We start from the raw sequence: 20,935 nt of genomic DNA on the forward strand, positions 1-20,935 counted from the left end.
TTTAAAATCAACCATATTTGTTTTTAGAAGTTCATCACTTTGCCAACGGGAGGGACTCAATATGCACTTTATAAGTGACTGAACGACTGAAGGAGTGGGGAGATGAATCAATCATCCTAAAAAATATGATCAGCCATTTCAAAGTGGCATTCTTCATGCGTTTTCCTTTTATGGCAAGGCAAACACACAAAGTTCCCTGTGTAACACAGAATGCATTTATTATATGGCTGGTAACGATTAGGGCAGTGCTGTATAACCACGAAAGAAAATCATTCTCTGAGAGAAGCTAACATTCAAAACCTAAGCCTGCGGTTTTGACGTTATTAGTACCACTCTACCTGCTTAAGCATTGACAAATTATTCAGTAACAGATAATGACTGGCTGGGGTGGCAAACATAGATGCTACTAACTCCATAATTGCACAGCTGCATACTATAAAATTGCATTATGCAATGGAAAGAGTCAAGTTAAATAGGGTAAACTAAAATAAATTTGTTTTGTATTTAGACAGAACTTTGCAAAGTTAACAATTTCATTTTCATTTGAAGCAAGTCCATCCTTACACCCTGGAATTAAAATGAAAAAGATCAGTGTTCCCCCACCCCACACCCCACCAACCCCGTTTATTCTGTTTACTGGTGTTGACTAGGAAAATCTTGGACAGAAAATTAGCACTACTACTGCTGTTTACATTTGAGTTAATTTTTGAAAAGGAAAAATAAAATCAGTGAAAGTCCATTACCTAGAGAATTCTAATTTAGCAACTTTGAGGTCTTCAAATAAGAATATAATTTAATGTCATACATAATATTTTTTCTTTAGGGATGTGTATTAGTTGTAGGGGTTTTCAGTTCTCCATTTTCTTAAACTAAAAGCAATTAAGTAGATAGGGAAGGAAAGATTGAGACAATTCTACTTACAGTTAATTTTAAAAGTATGTATACCAAACTGCTCCAATAGCATGAATATCAGCTGCACAATAGTCTAATGAGATTTGAACTGTCAGCAGAACAGAACTTTTGAATGATATTAGATTCAAAATAATAGAATAGAGACAGAAGGACTGGGAAAATTAAACATATTTTGTAGTTGCCAGGCAATATAATTTTTCAAGGTTGAGTAATGCATTAATCCCCTATAGGAATAAGCAGACTTTTAGTTTCCATAGTGTTATAAGCCAAATTTTGATATTTTTGGCTTAGAACAATGGAGCAGGCCCCCATTCCTTCAAAGTTTTTCCACATCCTCTTTAAAAGTGCAGTGACTGGGAGTATTTTTGGTAATTTATTTGTATTTCATACTGAGATTTATAAAAAATGAAACCACTCCAAAAGATTTATGATTGAATGCAGGACATATGAAAATTTAAAAGCACAGTTCATTAAACAAATCAATGATTCCCATGATTAGAAAACAGTAATCTAACAGACAGTGCATTTTGTTCTGGAGGTCAAAGTCTAAGTTATTATCAATACTCTGGGAACAAAAGCCCCACAGTTAAGAGGTCTCCATACCATTTTATCAAATAATTCAAGGATGTAAATAGCATGAAATATACTAACATAGTGGTCATTCTCACATGTATAAATAACCAATCTGTAAATCTATTCTACAGATAGAACACTAGCTTCCCTACTGAAGTTCCCAGTGACTGAGGCCACACAGAACACACAGGCATGAGACTCTTTCACAGCCACAAATAACATTTTATGTAAAAAAAATCAGAGATTTCTGAAAATCAATATAATTATAAATTCATTATTGAAAATTAATGAGTAAGAAGATTAAATTTTCAAAAAAGATGTAAGAACTCATCTTGTGGCCAACTGTGTTAATGTCAAGCAAGAGAAATTTCTGTAGTAATTTTTTTTTTTTTTTTTGAGACAGAGTCTCGCTCTGTCACCCAAGCTGGAATGCAGTGGCATGATCTCAGCTCACTGAAACCTCCGCCTCCCGGGTTCAAGCGATTCTCCTGCCTCAGCCTCCTGAGTAGCTGGGGTTACAGGCGCATGCCACCACACCCAGCTAATTTTTGTATTTTTTTTTTTCAGTAGAGATGGGGTTTCATCATGTTGGTCAGGCTGGTCTCGAACTCCTGACCTTGTGATCCACCCACCTTGGCCTCCCAAAGTGCTGGGGTTACAGGCGTGAGCCACCTCACCCAGCCAATAATCTTTAATATATACAAATGACATAGCACTAAACTTATTTTTTGAAAGACAAAAATAACATGCAAGCTTTCTGAAGGCTGGGACTATTATAAATTAAATTAAATGCACTGTGGCAGGCATTTAAAGAGAAACACGGGTATAAGGCAATCAGTAAGAAGCAAATCATAGCTCATAGTAATAGCATCATTCCAATCACTAAGCTGCTGGAAGAGACAAAATAACTTGTTATTTGATCTCCTAATTAGGCTCTTGCTCTGTTCAATAGTATCTGTTTGAAAATGTATAGATAGATATAGATAGACAGATTGATGATAGATAACTGATTTAAGAAGTTTATCAAATCTTGAGAGAAAGAAAATTTTGAGTTCAAATGAAAATTTTAGTTCAGATCAAGTTTTGTTTTTGTTTTTATTTTGTTTTAGCATCATGATTGTTAAAGCAAATATAAACTACAGTTGGCTGTACTTAAAGAGCCAATATATGTGAAGGAGATAGGTTAAGAGGGATCTACTCTGCTATTGAGACAAATAAATTCATTAATAAAAAATAAGGGATTAAACAAAAATATGCTTTTAAATTTATTTTTGGGATATGCTTTCGGTCTTCCTCTTGATGTCTGTTTCTTCCCTTTGTGTTTTATTTGCTTTTTGATCTTTCTAGTTGTTGTGGCATTTGGCTTCTCTTTTTCTTACCTCTTACCTGACCTTGTATTTCCCTATTAAATTGCTAGCGAGAATATATATGCAATTACTTTGGAGGTACTCACTTGTTTTGATTGAGGTAAATAACAATGAGTCATAGTTCTAAAATTTTCCAACATCAAATATGCCAGCAAACAAACAACAAAAACTCTCAGCAATAGATGCTTGATGTTTACTCCTCAAGCAAGACCCCACCTTTCTAGTAAAAGCTCCTATATAGGGATCAACTACCATTTGATTTAGAGTATGAAATTATTTGAAAATAAAAATACTTCAGGGCTAATTCATTGGGTGGGGGACATAACCCTCCAGCTATAATTCCTAACATTTTCTCTTCAAACTTCCTATGTTCCCACAAATCAGTCTTTCTAATTAAGAAGTTTGCAAGGGCTGTACAGATTTATTTCTTGGCTTAGTCTCTGCACTTTTGCTAAATGTCAAGGTTTGAGATTTGTTAGAATTCGTGCTCTGTGGATATCTGCTGGACTTTCTAGCAGGTGTGAAGACGCCACCACTCCTTCTGTTGCATCTCATTTCCACTTATTAAATACTTTATCTTGGAGGATGAAGCAAAAGTGACTTTTGTGTTTCCTGGCAGTCTCCTGTTTCAAAGGACTTAATAGTGATTTGTTTATTTCAGAGGAAATGAACACCAGTCAGTGATGACAGATTTATTATTAAGTGGACATCACACACACACACACACACACACACACAGCCTCTACTTTTCTTACAGTTCAGGGTTCCTTCTAACCACACTCTAAATGGTCAAGACAATGTTACACATTTTGGCAAACCAGAGCCATGTGATTCAATATCATCAAATCTGTGAATCTATATGATTTCCTCCAGATATATTTCCAGAATAACCCAGGGAAAATAAAATGAGCAAAGAAAACTAAGATTACCTTAAAGTAAGAGAAAAAAGCACCTTAATGAATCAGTAACACTAATTATCTTTTGGAAAATACCTGAAGGAATATTAAAAGCAAAAAGAGATTAATTTCAGGAGTTCAAGTCAGATGTCTGTTATTTAGAAAGAGAATACAAGCAAACCCTGAAACTCCAGATCCTGAAGTAGTTTCAAGTACAACAGCACTATTGATTTACTTGTTATTTTAGTCACTAATGACATATATTAATGTTAAGTTGAATTTTCAAAATACATTTGAAGAATAAATATCAACTCCAGAATGGTCCAAATTATTCTTCCCCCAAAATGACCAATTTTACCATGTAGTAAATATCATGCATGTCAGACACTGAGATCTCATCAAAAAGAATCAAATCCCTTTTAGATTCCATTTAAAAAATACTGGCAAACTAATTTGCAGTATTCATTCAGATCAAGTGGACATCAGTAATGTAACAATAATTTTGCTAGACTAGGAAAGTGGATTTATATGCTATCCTTACCCTTATTGCTGAAAGTGCTCAGCTGAATAATCCTCAAAGGTAAAATTTCAGCTACTTGACACCTTAATAAATAAATGAAATTAAATGTTCAAACAGCAGATTATAGAAGATACTCAACTGGATGCTATTATTCCCACCTCTGCATATATGGTCTTGGGGTGCCACTTTCTGAGCCTCAATTTTCTCAACTTTAAGATTGAGAGGGTGGTTTTGATGGATTCTAGAACCCCTTCCAATTCTAACATTCTGCAAATGTGTTCAAATGTAGACTGCAGGAAGGTATTAACAGCTCTCAAGATAAAGATGGAAATAAAGGAAGAAATGCCAAGACCAATGGAGGAAAACTCAGAAAGGGCTAAAAGTCACATCACTTGTTTCATAATTTTCATCTAAAGTCAGTCCTCGAAGCGGGAGAGCTAATACAATCACAGTCATGCCTGTAAATGGAATTCTCAATGACTTCCATAGGCCTAATCCTCCCTTACCTTATCAAAATGGCATTGATTTCATGCCAGAAATAATGCAGCTTATATATATTTAAACAGCTATGAAAATCTCCTGCCTTTCACTGTGACTTTGTCTAATGATGTCCTAGGAATTGTATTTTTGAAATACAAAGTTTAGTAACCTTGGATCAATTACTGCTTCACAAACCTTGGTGCATGAGACAAAAAAATATTCAAATGGGGCCGGGTGGGGTAGTTCATGCCTGTAATCCCAGCACTTTGGGAGGGCAAGGTGGGCAGATCATAAGGTCAGGAGTTCACGACCAGCCTGGGCAACACGGTAAAACCCTGTCTCTACTAAAATACAAAAAATTAGCCGGGCGTTGTGGTATGTGCCTGTAGTCCCAGCTAGTTGTGAGGCTGAGGCAGGAAAATTGCTTGAACCTGGGAGACGGAGGTTGCAGTGAGCTGAGATCGTGCCACTGCACTCCAGCATGGGCAACAGAGCAAGACTGTGTCTCAAAACAAACAAACAAACAAAAAAAAATTCAAATGGTAAAAATTGAGGATATGAACAAGAATATCCTAGGAATAGATTTTGCACCGAATTTCAGGAACCCAAAAGCTACACTGAATTAAATATGCTTATTACTTGACAAAGTCCCTTATATTTTTCTTCAAAATGATTTGATTCTGGCCACCATCTACTAGATATTCATGTACTCATCACCTTTTAGAAGTAGGAAATAAGGCTGGGCGCAGTGGCTCACACCTGTAATCCCAGCACTTTGGGAAGCTGAGGAGGACAGATCACGAAGTCAAGAGATCTAGACCATCCTGGCCAACAGGGTGAAACCCCGTCTCTACTAAAAATATAAAAAATTATCTGGGCGTGGTGGCACACGCCTGTTGTCCCAGCTACTCAGGAAGCTGAGGCAAGAGGATTGGTTGAATCCAGGAGGCAGAGGTTGCAGTGAGCCGAGATTGCACCACTGCCCTCCAGCCTGGTGACAGAGTGAGACTCTGTCTCAAAAAAAGAAAAAAAGAAGTAGGAAATAAGAGGTGAGAGGAGTTGAGGCAGCTGCCACCCTTTTCCTGGAACCTCCCTGGATTTCTCTGGGTATTTGCATCATGTTTACTGCATTATTATACTCTCTATCACAGATTGTCACCATTTGTTTCCATCTTTGGCTTCCCTATTGTACTGTGGACCCTTCCAGAAACTTCAAGCTGTTCTATTCCTCTTACTGTACCCAAAGCATAGGGCCAAGTCCCTGGAACTTAGGGAATTATGTACAAGTTTATTAATTATGATGCTGCTGAAACACCTATTGCATTGGTGTGGTGTGTTGGGGGTCCTAGGGGAGGTAGGCTACAATTTGAAATGAATAACCATTTATGAAAATCATCCTTTTCTGAGCTCCTGCCTTTAAATAATTCATCTTGGGCTAAAATACTAATGTACTTCCTAAGGTTAATAAGTTAATTTAAATGAAGTATATTTTCATTAGGAGATGTAAAAGGAGAAAGTTTTTAAAAGGTATTAGAAGTGTAGAGAAAATGTGAGGAAGTATTTATATCTGACCTGAGAATAGCTCAGCTACTTAACGAGGAAAATCCCTTAATCACATTCTGTGTGTGACTCTTGTGTTAAGCATTCCCTCCCTAGTTCAGCACCTCTTTAGGACACAGTTAAACAAAAGATTCACTTTATTCCATCCCCTTGGAATAACATATTTAAATTTCTTATTGGTTTAATTTTTTTCTCACATCCCGAGTTTTCAAGGTAAAGCCAAGTAATGTGGAAACTACTTATTTCTACTGTGTACTAACATGCATTTAACTACAGTTGACCTTTGAACAACAGGGGGCGAAACTGTGTGGGTCTGCTTATGCATGGATTCTCTTTGCCTCTGCTACCTGAGACAGAAGACCTCTCCCTTCTCTTGCTCCTTCTGCTCAGCCTGCTCAACCTGAAGGTGATGAAAACTGAAGCCCTTGATGATGAGCCACTTCCACTTAATGAATAGTAAATATATTTTCTCTTCCTTATGAGTTTCTGAATAACATTTCTTTTCTCTGGCTTACTTTATTGTAAGAATACAGTATATAATAGATATAACATTAAAAATGTGTATTAATCTACTGTTATGTTATTGATAAGACTTCTGGGCAATAGTAAGCTAGTAGTAGTAGTTAAGTTTTTTTTTTTTTTTTTTCTTTTGAGACGGAGTTTTGCTCTGTCGCCCAGGCTGGAGTGCAGTGGCGTGATCTCGGCCCACTGCAACTTCCGCCTCCTGGATTCAAGCGATTCTCCTGCCTCAGCTTCCTGAGTAGCTAGGATTACAGGCACCCACCATCATGCCTGGCTAATTTTGTATTTTTAGTAGAGACGGGGTTTCACCATGTTGATCAGGCTCGTCTCGAACTCCTGATCTCAGGTGATCCGCTCGCCTCAGCCTCCCAAAGTGCTGGGATTACAGGCATGAGCCACCACACCTGGCCAGTTGTTAAGTTTTAGGAGACTTGAAAGTTATACATGGATTTTCAACTGCACATGGGGATCTGCACCCCTAACTTTCACATTATTCAAAGGTCAACTCTACTTTACTGCAGTTAATTAACATAAATTTAATTAGTGTCTCTAATAGGGATGCTATACATATGCAAACTATTTCTTCTAAGTGGTTTCTATTTAAAACATCGTCTCTTACCTCTCCTCACTATGTCCATGGAAAAAACAATAGCACCTTTTCTTAATTTGCAAAAAGTCAGATTTATTAATCTAAAGTAAAAAACAATTGGTATTAATAACACAATTACGACATCCACACATTTACACACCAATGACACCAATGTCGTACGAGTAAAGTTTCAACATAAAAGTAAATTCATAAATGTCACTCAATGAAAACTACTGAAAGATTTTCTCTACCCTTCTTCTATATTGCCAATAAAACTTTATTACAAATTATATTTGGTCTAGACTTATTTCTGTTCCAAAACGCCTTGTGAATAATGAGAGTTGCCTGGGCACTTATTTATATTTGGCTCAATGCTATAATACGTATATTTGTTTTTTGTGTTTCTAAGATACCCTGATTGCAATCATTAACACTTTCATACTTTAACAGTCATTAACATTTTCATACTTTAACGCACACTCTCAACTCATAAATTCTAACGTGAATATGTCCAGTAATATCTTTGCCTAATGTGTAGTGTTAATACTACCTTTTCTACCAAAAATCACTAGCAGGTTAATCCTCAATTAATTTCCAATTAATCTTTATTAAAAATGAATTCACTGGTGAATAGTCCTCCTGCTTCCCACATAGTCAAAACTCTGCAGTCGTGGCAGCTGAATTGCGTAGTGTATGGCCACGGCCAAAGAGGCCCAGATGTTTCACGGTATAGACAAGAGACTCCCTATAGGTCACTCTTACTTGCATTTGCTCTTTTCTAATGCCAAGATGAATACTTTATTCCCATTTTCCTTCTAAAAAGTTAAAAACTCCTCTAGTAACCTCTCCTCTTTCTCAGCTACCTGACTTACGATTCTGGAATTCAGAGCATGGATTACTAAAGACTACATCTATTGAGAGGCTTTAAAGGTTAATGATTCTAGGTCATTAGTTGCCACTGCCTGATTCGATTGAGTTTTCATACTTTCCCCCTGGAAAATCTAGCCTAGTTCCTGGCGTGTTCCCCATCCTTTCCCAGAAAAATGTCTCCTCCCCATTCCTCAAGAGGCCTGGAAGAATCTCCCTAGTTGACCTTACATTCTTGAATATGCTTTTATTGTTTGCTTTCCTGCTTCCAAAATTCTACTTTTTTTTTTACATTCACTTCCATTGTTATGTTGTGCTTTACCTCATTTAAATTGGGTATCTACAATTCAATGCTTTCATATTTCTGATTTTGCTTCTATTTTGATAAGTCTCCATATCTTACACATATGCATTATGTTTAATAATTATTTTAGGATATACTTAGTCATCTTCAAAACAATGAATACATTTTATTTTCATAAATATTTGGTTGACAGATGCAAGAATTTATCCATGAAGGCATTTGGTAAAATAGTACTCTTTACATTTCACCTTCAGATATGCTCCAACTTTTCACTGTAATTGGCTTCTTGTGGTATTTGAATCTCATAATCTCTTTGTCCATTGAGGTGGGAGAGGGATGGCATCCTTGATGCCTCCTTCATTAGCTGAAGGGTAAGAAAGTTTGTCTCGTTGTTTAGAATGACTGTCCAGCTGGAGTTACTAACAGATGAAAATGTTCTATATTTGTGCTGCCCGATCCATTCACTAGCAGCCACATATAGCTACTGAGTACTTGGAATGTGCTTAGTGGAGCCAAACAATTGAATTTTTAGTTTTATTTAGTTAAAATTTAAATTTAGATAGCAACATGTGGCTTTACATACCATACTACATGACATAAAATAGTATTACAATAATTGATGCTAAGCATGTATGTACAAATGGTCATTTCTAGCACATCTGTAATATTTGTTGAGCAACCCTGTCTGACATTGCTCCCTAGGTGCAGAAAAAGATCATATTTAGACTACGGGCTCCTTGACTCTCAGAAGTTTTCAACTGAGAAACAAGACTATTCTAAACTGGTAATTCTCAACTTTGTCTATACATTGCAGTCACCTGGAAGCTTTTTTAAAAACATTAATGTCCAGATAAAATAATAAGATATCTGAGATGTTTTCAAAATAATTGGGACACTATGAGGCAGTAGTGGGATGGTACAAATAAATAAGATTTGCCATGTGTTGATAAACATTGAACATAATGGAAACAGGGAAGTCCATTACACAATTCTCTCTATTTTTTAAATGCTGTAACTTTCCAATATAAAATTTTTTAAATGCCAGCTCCATTCTAGATGAACTTAATCATATTCTATGGGATATCAGTATTTCTTAAAAATGCCCATATCATTCCAATGTAATATCTGTGTTGAGAATTACTAGTCAGAAAAAAGTAATTTTATGATAAATTAAAGAAGCATGGAGAGTCTGACAGTGATCTGTTCTCGTGAACTAAAGAAATTGCTAAAATGGAATCAGTATCAGAGTCATTGGTAACAAAACAAATCAGATTTAACAGATCTTTTTAAACCTATCAAAATGTGTTGCAATATGGATTGATTTTTACTTCCTTACAGAAATAAATGCTAACTCAATTGCACAAGTAGACTTATTGCATACTTCCCTTTTATTAGACAGTTTACATGACTAAGCCCGTAACCACAGGTGAAATGACTTTATTAGCTTGCCCACCCCTCACTATCATTGCTCCTTCCTTACAAGCCAGGCCACAGTGTGGTTACTTATCAGTGTCTCATAACCACATAAACAAACAGCATTGATGAATATGGTTAATCAGTCATACTCAAATCAGAGTGACATGACACGGGTATTACAGTTTAAATCAGTATCATTGTATCAAGGTCCTTATAAAGGAGATTTTTCATTTCTTTTTTAAAAAATTGGTCAATTTGGGCTGGGCATGATGTCTCACGCCTGTAATCCCAGCGCTTTGGGAGACCACGAAGTGCTGATCACTTGAGGTCAGGAGTTCGAGACCAGCCTGGCCAACATGGTGAAACCCCATCTCTACTAATAATACAAAAATTAGCCAGGCATGCTGGTGCATGCATGTGATTCCAGCTGTGTGGGTGGCTGAGGAAGGAGAATCACTTGAACCCAGAAGGCTGGGGTTTCAATGAGCCAAGATTGCACCACTACACTCCAACCTGGGTGACAGAGAAAGACTCTGTTTCAAAAAAAAAAAAAAAAAAAAGTGGTCAATTGAAAAATTTGAAATTAATCTATTTTTTATTTTCAAATCACCAACTATTTTCGCCACTATCCATTACTACAATGCAGATTGCTTGATATTCCTTATATTTCTCAGTTGTCCAATGATTCCATGTTTTATTTAATGTTTTGTCTCTGTTAGACTGGCATATTAAATACTATGTTCCTTGACTGTATGTAATGCTCAGAAGCTCAACAATGTATAGCATAACTGCACAGAATGTATATAGAATCTTATGTCTTACTTAAAAATAATGTAATGAGGCATTCTCACACGTTAGAAAACTAGGCTTGACAATTTCCAAATTCTTAAAAATATAGACATCTTACCTTTGAAATTATAGATTGTTTCGCTGGTTTATGGTAAACTTTTAAAAATGCATATTTATTTTTGTCCTGATTAATCTAATAATAGCAAATATATCACATATAATCAAGGGTATTTCACTTTAGAAAGTATCCGTAAATATTAGGCAGGGCGTGGTGGCTCATGCCCGTAATCCCAACACTTTGGGAGGCCGAGGTGGGCGGATCATGAGGTCAGGAGATCAAGACCATCCTGGCTAAAATGGTGAAACTCCATCTCTATTAAAAATAGAAAAAATTAGCCGGGCGTGGTGGCACGTGCCTGTAGTCCCAGCTACTTGGGAGGCTGAGGCAGGAGAATTGCTTTAACTCGGGAGGCAGAGGTTGCAGTGAGCCAAGATCGTGCCACTGCACTCCAGCCTGAGCATCAGAGCGAGATTCAAAAAAAAAGAAAAAAGAAAAAAGAAAATATCCATAAATATCAATTAGACACAAACACAGATAATTAAACTTAACCTGGACAGTCATTCAACTCTCCTACAGATTGCCCAGGCATCTTCGAAATTTGCCCTACTACTAAAAGCCTGGAACCAAGACCTTCAAAACACCCCTAACAAAGAGAAATCATTCGTTACAAGGGAAGCATTTTCTATGCGAGAAATAGGATTTACCAAGAACTGTACACTTAAGACTATGATGGAAAACACACTAAAAGAAAAAGAAAACACTAATTTTTCCTTAGGGAGTGCATATTTCTGATCCAAGTAAAAAACTAGAGACATGTGAACTAGGGACAACAAAGATAGCCACAAGGGAAAATGTAAGTGTAGTCTTCTGCACTTTATAGATATTATATGTCAAGGGAAAAGTAATGATTAGTGTAGGGAGGTAGTAATCTCAAAAGGTGTAACCATCCACATTTTAATGAAAATGATGCATATAGATTGGGAAAATATTTTACAGGCTATGGGATAAAAATAAAAAATAAATCTGGCAGGCAGCATAGAACTAAATACGCACACAGAAGTGCATATAAAACAGTGAAATCTGAATAAGGGCTCCTTCTGTATTACTTCTTACAACTGAAGGTGAATTTATAATTACCTCAAAATAAAGATTTTTTTAAGATGAGGAATAGGCATAAACAAGTCTATCAAAAAAAAAAAAAAAGATTGGTCAAAACAAAAGCAAAACCAACATCAACAAAAACGGTCCTAGCTGGTCAATAAAGGTTGTACTGATTAGGATGACAGATTGTAGACAGAAATCCATTAAAATATAGTCTAAATTCTTTTCTGAAAAAATTCGCTAGTAAGACATAGCATATCACTGGGGATTCCTGACTAACTGAGAGATGTGGAAAATCCTGTAGAAAACTTGAATGTAGCTAAACTATAAACATTTAGATATTCACATTAGAAAGTATCAGAACATTGTCTTAAACTCTTAACATTAAGCATCATGTTCCAAAGACTAAATGAAAAGTTCACTTTGCCAGAAAAGCAGTGCTCTAAATACACACACACACATGCATATATGTGTATGTGTATGTAGATAGATAGATGATCGATAGATATAATAATACTTATATATCTATAGATAGATATAATATTAAACAAAATTTGGTCACACACAAAAGCCAGTACAAGTAATATCTAATAACATATTATTGATTGACATTAGCCGGTCCCTGTGTCCTGTGTTTCAAAGCCAATAATTCAACATTTGTATTTTAAGTGTTAGAATAATTTCAGGTTATCATAGAATTCCACAAAGAGAAATGATAGGGTCAAAATAATACTACATGTTGTATTATTCTACAGCATTTAATTAGAGAAGAATGACAAGAGATAAAGATGCTCAGAGAATACTCATTTCGGGAGTCCTGGGGGAAAGAACTAAATTAAGTGCAAGAGACTTGAAAGTAGGTACAGGGAAAAAATATAGAAGACTATGGAATAGAATGGATTTGAACCATGCTCTGGTAGGATGAAGCAATGGAACTCAGTCATAAAGATAAGTCTAATAGAAAAGAAGAAATCATCAACTGAGACTATAAATGTGAAAGCATTTTGACAGTAAATTAAAATTAATTAGATAAAACGTGTGTGTGTGTGTGTGTGCATGTTTGGAAATGGTGTTGTCTTTAGAAAACAAAAGGAAAAAAGTTATGGAATAATTAACTATTTTTGATATTTAATTCTGTGTTTTGAGAGTCTTGTAAGAACTAAGGATGTGAAATAGACAAGAATGGTCAATGTTAGAGTGTTCCAGAGGTTATACAGTTCATTGTATTAGAGAGGAACAGATGGGTCTGGTGTTTACACATTGTAGGGAAGATGGGTGTGAACAGGAGAGGAGGAGAAACAAGGAAAACATGCCTGGTTAGCATAAGAAAAATGACCAATCATTAATATTTTTCAGCATCTTCTGTGCAAAAAGACTATATTAAATTTTTTTAAATCAGTGGTTTCCTAAAACTGGGGATAAAGTTAAGGACTTAAGATAAGGGAAGGTTTTCTGGTGTCTACTTGTAGTAATGTTTTTTATTACTTTATCTGAACACAAAAAAGGCAAATACAATATAGGTAATGCTCAACTTAACAAAATTTACTTGGATTAAATGTTAAATTTTTAAACAAAAAAACAGATACTTCAATTCACAAATAACTGCCTAAAATATGATTCTGTTCACATAAATATCTACTATTTACAGCAAAGCCTATCTGCACATTGCCAGCTATTAAACTGTGTCAAATATATTCAGGTACTTTGGTAATTGACCACAAAAGCTATATCATTAAAACAATTAAAAATTGAAGCTAAGGAAGTTGATCACTGTTTACATTCATAAAACAAAGCTGAAAAATGTCTGAGGTAATCATGAAATCAGATTCTGGGAGAGGTAATTTACACTCAAGCAAAGCACTTTGTCAAATTCCATTTTGTTCACTTAAAAGCAGTAGCCAATATTTTAAATGATGCTGAAATTTATTTTTATTGGGAAGACTAAAAACTTAAGGCTTCAAAATATTTTATGAGATTTTCCTTTTAAGGGCACTAGGCTGAAGTCAGGATATGGAAGCTTAGCTGCCACTACTTGGCTGAATGGACAGACATTACTTAACTTCTCTGGGCACATTCCCTCATCTAGGAAATACATTCATTGAACTGGATAGTGCCTTGAGTCTCTTCTAGTGTCTTGATTATTTTGATTCTAATCATCTGTTTAAATATTACAGATTATAATTCATTAAGAAAACTTTGACAAATCAAGCCTCCTCTAAAATCAAAGCATCAACGCACTGGTTGATGCCGTTGGACCCTTCTTGTCCCTGCTGTGTATTATCGGACATTTAATATTTTGCTCTTCTTCCTGTACTCTTCTCCCTACATCCTCCTAGTTCTTCTATTATGTAGCAGAGAAACACTCTCTATTCCTTTAAACTTCTCTCATTTTAGGGATCAAATTGCTGTGGATCTGAAAATGCTTAAAAAGTTAACTCTGCATTTGTGATTTTAATATAATGTTTGATTCTATTATTTATTCAAAAGGCGCTGTAGAAGTCTCGCATATATAATCATTTAAAATTTCACTGAAGTACATTTCTGAATTCTGCACACTGCATTGTGGATGTGGGAGAGGTGACTAAACTAAATAGAGTCAACGCAGTCAACCGCCCAGGACTTGCAATTCCAGGGGTTTTGCTGTTCTCTTTTACCTCTAAGTGGTATTTCTCAATAATGTATTAAATATGCAAAAGTGAACAAACAAATAATTAAAATATTTTCTTTGTAAAAAGAAATTATACCACCAAAATAAAATTATTTTCATGCATTTTGTGTGGGACATATATGTTTTCAGCTTTTAGTAATATTTGCACATTTGCCATTCTTAAGGGTCTGCAACTGGAACTGCTAAAAATAACAGAGCTACAATAAGAAAATTCTCTCTGCAATAAAGTTTCTAACATAGCAGGAAAATGTCATTCCCACCCTACTCGTTAACAGCTAAAACAGAGACCCAAAATTTCATTGTCATATTTGAATTCCTTTTATTTAAGTTCTGTTTCCTCTTGACTAAATGCCCTGCCCCTCTGTACACTCTTTTTAAAAAGTTAAGTTCTGGCCGGGCACGGTGGCTCACACCTGTAATCCCAGCAGTTTGAGAGCCCGAGGCAGGCAAATCACTTGAGGTCGGTAGTTCCAGACCAGCCTGGCCAAGAAGGTGAAACCGCGTCTCTACTAAAAATACAAAAATTAGCTGGGCGTGATGGCGGGCGCCTGCTTAATCCCAGCTACTCAGGAGGCTGAGGCAGGAGAATCACTTGAACCTGGATGGCGGAGGTTGCAGTGTGTCAAGATTGCGCCACTGCATCTCAGCCTGGGCAACAGAAAAAAACTTGCTCTCAAGAAAAAAAAAAAAATCCTCATTTTATTCTTTATTTTGTTCAATATGCACTCTTCCTGAAAACAGCTTTTCAATGGAGAAGTAGCAGGAGACACAAGAGAAGAGGAAGTTAGGAGAGGTCCAAGCAAAAGAGCCTGTGGAATGGAAATCTTAAGGATAGGAAAGGCAACTTGAGCCTCTTACATAACTTGGCTAGAATTCACCTTACGTTTCAGGGAAATTTCATGCCGTTTACAATTCTAAGGACAATGATTATTTTAAATCTTTAGTAATTACTTAGGCAAGTTACATTTCCTATAGCAGTATTTGTAATAAAATGCAAACAGGTAGCATAAAATAGATTATTTTCAGATGGTGCATATGCATGACATAATTGTACCTTCATTGATAGATGATAAAAATAATAACTAACACTTTACGAAGCCAGACATTGTTCTAATTGCTTTGTGTATATTAACTCAATTTCCTTTTCAGAAACGATGGTACAGAAAAGTTAAATTTGTGGCCAAGGGGTGACAATAGTAAGAGACAGAGAGGGGGTTTAGCCCTAACCATTGTGTTCTCCCAGATATGTTCGCCTCATTTCTTCTGCGGTTGATTCTTAGGGTTTCTTCCACCTAACCCCCCGGGGTTCTGGCTTCGGATAGTGTTTGGTCAATGGAAGCAACAAAAGAAGATTGGAGGACATGAAGACAGGTTATTGGATGATATTTGACATGAGCTGCAATCCTCCATCTGAGGTCCCAACTTTTCCAGAAGGCTTCTGTCTTGTTGTGCTCATTGGATTCTGGTAAGAGCTCCCTGCATTTGTCCCCTCAGGTTAGGGGTGCTAACATGCTCCAACTGTGGACAGACCCTGGGGGATTCATCATTTCCTGTGGTTTCCCTACATTCTACCCACCATCAAATTGCCATCATCAAACTCTCTTCAATTATCCCTTTGAGTGTGACATCTATTTCCTTGTCTAATATGATAACTAAGACATAGGATAAATCTTTTATGATTTATCAACTAATGGCTAAATATGCAAAAGTGTTGCCACTTCTTTATACTTTCCTAAACATCTGGGTGTTCTAGAAAATAAATTATAAAGCTCTACTTCCAGGAACAAAGAATAGTTCTGGAGGAAAAATTATTTATAATTACCTGAATTTTGAGTGTGGACATTCACAAGATGGTAATCCTAGAAACGTGGGTGGCAGCAAGCCTCCAAATAAGGATGCCTAAACTCTGACTTTCCTGTCATTTCAATCTGTCTCAATCATTTTTACATCTACATTCTGTCTAGTTTAATGCATCCAGATCTGTTTATACTTCAAATAAGAAAAAGAAATTCCCATGTAAGCATAGCTTATAGGTGAGAAAATTTTAATTATTAAAGGCAGAAAACATACTAAGACCTCATTTTATCTTTGAATAATATTAAATAAGAGACATCACTTGATTCCAACCTACGCAGTGAGTGCTAAAGCATTATTTACATGGTTCTTTAAATGTGAAAGTTATTTGCTAAATTGCTGTTGTCCTACAAAATCAAAGCTAGTCCCCATTACGTTTCAGATAACACATATTTATTTTCCTAAATAGTTTCCTGCTTGTGTTACCTACCAACATAAATCAACGATTTGCAAAATTTGCTTTGCATTCATTGTTAACTTGGTAAGAGTCATGCCCATTTAATTTTTTCAACTAATAAGAATACACCTCAGTTTAGTTTGCTAGTTTTTTGGGTGGCTAAGAATAATCATCCAAATGTTTACTGTGCAGTCCAGACAGTGGACAAGCTACCTCAACAGACTCCAAATATATTTCACTATTGCATTTGCAAATAACTACCACTTTGCAAAAATAAGTTTTCATTTGGGTGTCACTTCTGGCAAAAATTTAAGGTTATATTTTCAAAGAGTAAAATTCCAGGCCTTTAAAATTCTACTGGCATCTGCCAACCTAAGCTGGACCCTCCTCTAGGTTTTGCAGAGCCTGACAGATGACTTCACCTTAGTCATTTTCTTGCCCACAGTCACGTAAGATAACTGGGAATTTGTTTTTTTCTTGTAGCATTATGGGAATCTCTTGAAGTGTGTGAAGAATAATGAGCTAAAGAAAGAGGAAAAACAAAAGAAAACAAAAACTGCAGGGACTTGGCAGGTTTGACTTTTATGACTATCATTGATTGCCAGCGTAAGCCTGCTGGACTCTTCACAAGACTATATATGCTTCAAGCTTAATATTTAATTTTGTAATTGGAACATTTATAATCATATTATGCTTTTAATAAGGATGCTGTAATTCAGATTTACTATTATCAGGAAATTAAATTTGGAGTTCTAGTAATGTATGCATATATATGTGTGGGTGTGGATGTACATATACCTATATATGCATATACATATATAAAGTAAATGCCTTCTTTTAACGTGTGTTTTAAGTATAGCTTCCACGTCCTAGTTAATTCAGCACCCTCCCTTTTATCATTTCCTTGCCATTATCCTCTCTACTAGATTACAATAAAAACAAAAAACTGTGAAAGTAAGCAGCTTATGATCATAATTTTAATCAATGAAGCCTATACAAGCTTTAAGAAACATACTTCTAACATCTTAGAAAGAAAGCTTATGAATACAAACAGCAGAATACTTAAATACATTTGAAATATTCACATTGAATTGATTCTATAAAATTTTGAAGAGCAACAGCTTTTGAATCTAAAGCTATAATCAATACCTTAAAGTTTTTACCACTATGAGTTATTACCTAGTAAAAATATGTTATATTTGCAATAAAAGTACACATTGTAAGGACATAAGAATTGTCATCAAGGTACACAAATATTTTAGAATTATTAAACATTTAAGTAAATGGAAATTTTAAAAATAAAATAGCAATATTATCATACAAGTTAAAGATCCAGTTTATTAATTTCTAAATCTATTGATAAGGGATTATTTTTGAAAGGCTTTTTCTATCTTTATACAAACCCTTTCCAAGAATGTATAGATACAGTATAGATTCTACCTGATCATTCTTGTGCATATGCTGATGTAAGAAACCAAAAACATGTAAATTATTTTCATAACACTGTGAAAACCAATATTTAAAAATACAGTGCACAATTAATAGCGAGTAACATGTATAAATGTAGAAATATTTCTGTAGACAATGTAACATTATAAATGAAAGCTTCAGGAATAATGAGCTACTTTATTATATGTCAAAAATTTCAAATATAGAGGAAAATTAATAACCCACTCATCACCCATGAAAATTAATAACCCATTTGATCATACACTTACCATGTAACTTTCTGTTAATTTGGTAATAAATAATGTCAAAAGGTTTTAAATGAAAATACTTATTCTGAAACATAAAAACAACATCTGAGATGAGCACAAATGGATCAATAGATACATTATTATTTTGTATCATAAAATACTATCTAGTACAACATTCTTTAAAAAATTCAATATTTTTATAATGTAAGTAAAATAGGAAGAACCGTTAGAGAAAAGGGCATCATATTTAGATTAATTCTGCCTCTAACGCAAATTGAAGGCTGAGCCCTATATGACCTTGACCATTGTAAGTTTTACTACATTAAAACACATAAAATATTCCGCAAGGTTTTCTCCAACGGGATTTTGAATCTCACTGATGACTATGATTTCGGAGTAATGTAGAGAGTTTTGCAACTAACTTTACTTTATACCGTTACTCCTTTTCTACTTGGGGGTTCAGTTCAACACACTAATAAAAGAAATAGTCATAAGAGCATCATAAGGAAAGTAGGCAAAATGTTAGTGCCTCATTATATTTACAATCTTTACAAAATATGTATGTCAGTAAACCATATTAACATCTAAAGCACATGATATGTAGAAACAAATTGTGATTACAAAATGTGTCTTGTTTCTTAAATATGCTAAATAGGAAATAAATTGCATCTACTTCAATTTTTAATCTGTGGACTTTGGCCTTAGTTTGTGTTTTATTTTATTTTTTTGCTTTTGATTTTAACCACTGAAATCATTTACCAATGCTATAAGCCAGGAAATACAATGTAACCGGCCAGTTGAGAATTAAGCCTTCTCATTTTATTATTACAATCAAGGGGGGAAAGGCTTATATATCTTCCTGCACAAAATGTTTCATTTATCAAAAAATAAGTGAGAAAAGTAAAGAAAATTTGGGAGAGATAAATCATCCACAACTATTAATTCAACAGATATTATTTAAGAAATTCCTACCTGTAATTTATTTTCTAATATTTCTGCATCCTTAGGATTTATCGCTCAAAGACATTTGCAGCCCTCATAGCAGTGCTTGGAAAATTTAGAAATAAATTTCTGAAAATTTAGAAATAAATTCCTGAAGTGAATACAGTTCAAAACTAAAATATATTATTGTATTATATTGGTTTTTCTCATTTCAAATGAAAATCTAAAAAGCCTTCACATTTGGTTTTGTGTGTCAAGCTGCCATTATAAAAACACTAAACGAATAAAATTTCGCAAGCAAGGCAGCATTATCAGGCTAAGTACATGTAGTGGGCTTATATATGGTGACGTTTTACATAATTCAGCTATTAATTCATCCATAGATTTACATTTCTTAAGTGCAAAAAAAATGTAATTATTTCATAACATACGGAATTCACCTCCCAAATTTCCCGGAATCTAAGAGAAAAGATTGATATTTTCTGATATTTCATTTTTGATTAAAATTAAGTTCTTAGGATGTTTAGATCTTCTTATAAATATTACAACTTAAATTCCAGAGTTATAATGAATGGTCTATGTTTTCAAACACAGAGGGAAAATGGGGTAATGACTGAATTACTGTTTTTTCAGTTTATTAGTAAAAATCAGCTTATGTCATTGTAATGGTTTCTATTGATAATTACCATAAACAAATATTAAAATTTTAAATACTAAGTTCTGGATTTCTAAGCCCAGTGAAAGTTTGTGCAATACCATGCCTTGCATTTATGATTTTTCTTTTAAAAAGAATTATAAATGAAGAAATTTACACAGAATTGGAAACTATTCCTTTTATTTGCATTCTTACTTCCATTCATTGCTAATGTTCAACAATAAAGCATTTTAATTCTAAAGGAATTGTTGCTTTTAACTTGAGTGTGATTATTTTAAATCACATTTTAGAACACTCATGTAGGTCAATGATACTTCAAATTTTTTATGTCAGATTACCATTTTTAAATGTTCACACCTAAAATTAGTCTACCAGTCCAAGATAAAGAATGAAAGTGGTTTTTTTTGTACTCCATTTGATTTGTTCAATACTTCACTCTAATCTTCACGATCCAGTATATCATTTTTTAAATTCTGAAGCAAATGCTGAAAAGTCACAATCCAGTAACACAGAAATGAATAATAACACTACTTTATTCCTTTCAGAAAACACAATGATTGAAATATCTTGGAAATATTACAATACTGAATGAGGTTGAGAAGGTATTACTCTGAGTTTAACTTCCAGCTTATTAAATGTAATATTTGCTAGTCATTCTGCATAGTCAAGCATATAGACAGACATAATTTGACAGCAAATGCTTTATGATATAGTAGCTATAAATAAAATATTTGTAATTTTACAAGAATCTAATATGATTCAAAA

The 20,935-nt window shown here is 34.6% G+C and overlaps 1 protein-coding gene and 1 long non-coding RNA gene across 2 annotated transcripts in view; one reads left to right on the forward strand and one right to left on the reverse strand.

Moving 5' to 3' along the window:
- The window catches only part of MEOX2 (mesenchyme homeobox 2), a 75,588-nt gene that overhangs the window by 50,491 nt on the left and 4,162 nt on the right, over window positions 1-20,935 (reverse strand). The gene's annotated exons all lie outside the window — the stretch shown is intronic.
- Window positions 6,419-20,411, forward strand: LOC105740434. The gene is made up of 4 exons (XR_001116470.2): window positions 6,419-6,764; window positions 14,445-14,591; window positions 15,906-16,090; window positions 17,360-20,411. It is a non-coding gene; the product is annotated as an uncharacterized LOC105740434 (long non-coding RNA).

This window comes from Nomascus leucogenys, chromosome 11 (assembly GCF_006542625.1).
Source record: "Nomascus leucogenys isolate Asia chromosome 11, Asia_NLE_v1, whole genome shotgun sequence".
Taxonomy (NCBI): domain Eukaryota; kingdom Metazoa; phylum Chordata; class Mammalia; order Primates; family Hylobatidae; genus Nomascus; species Nomascus leucogenys.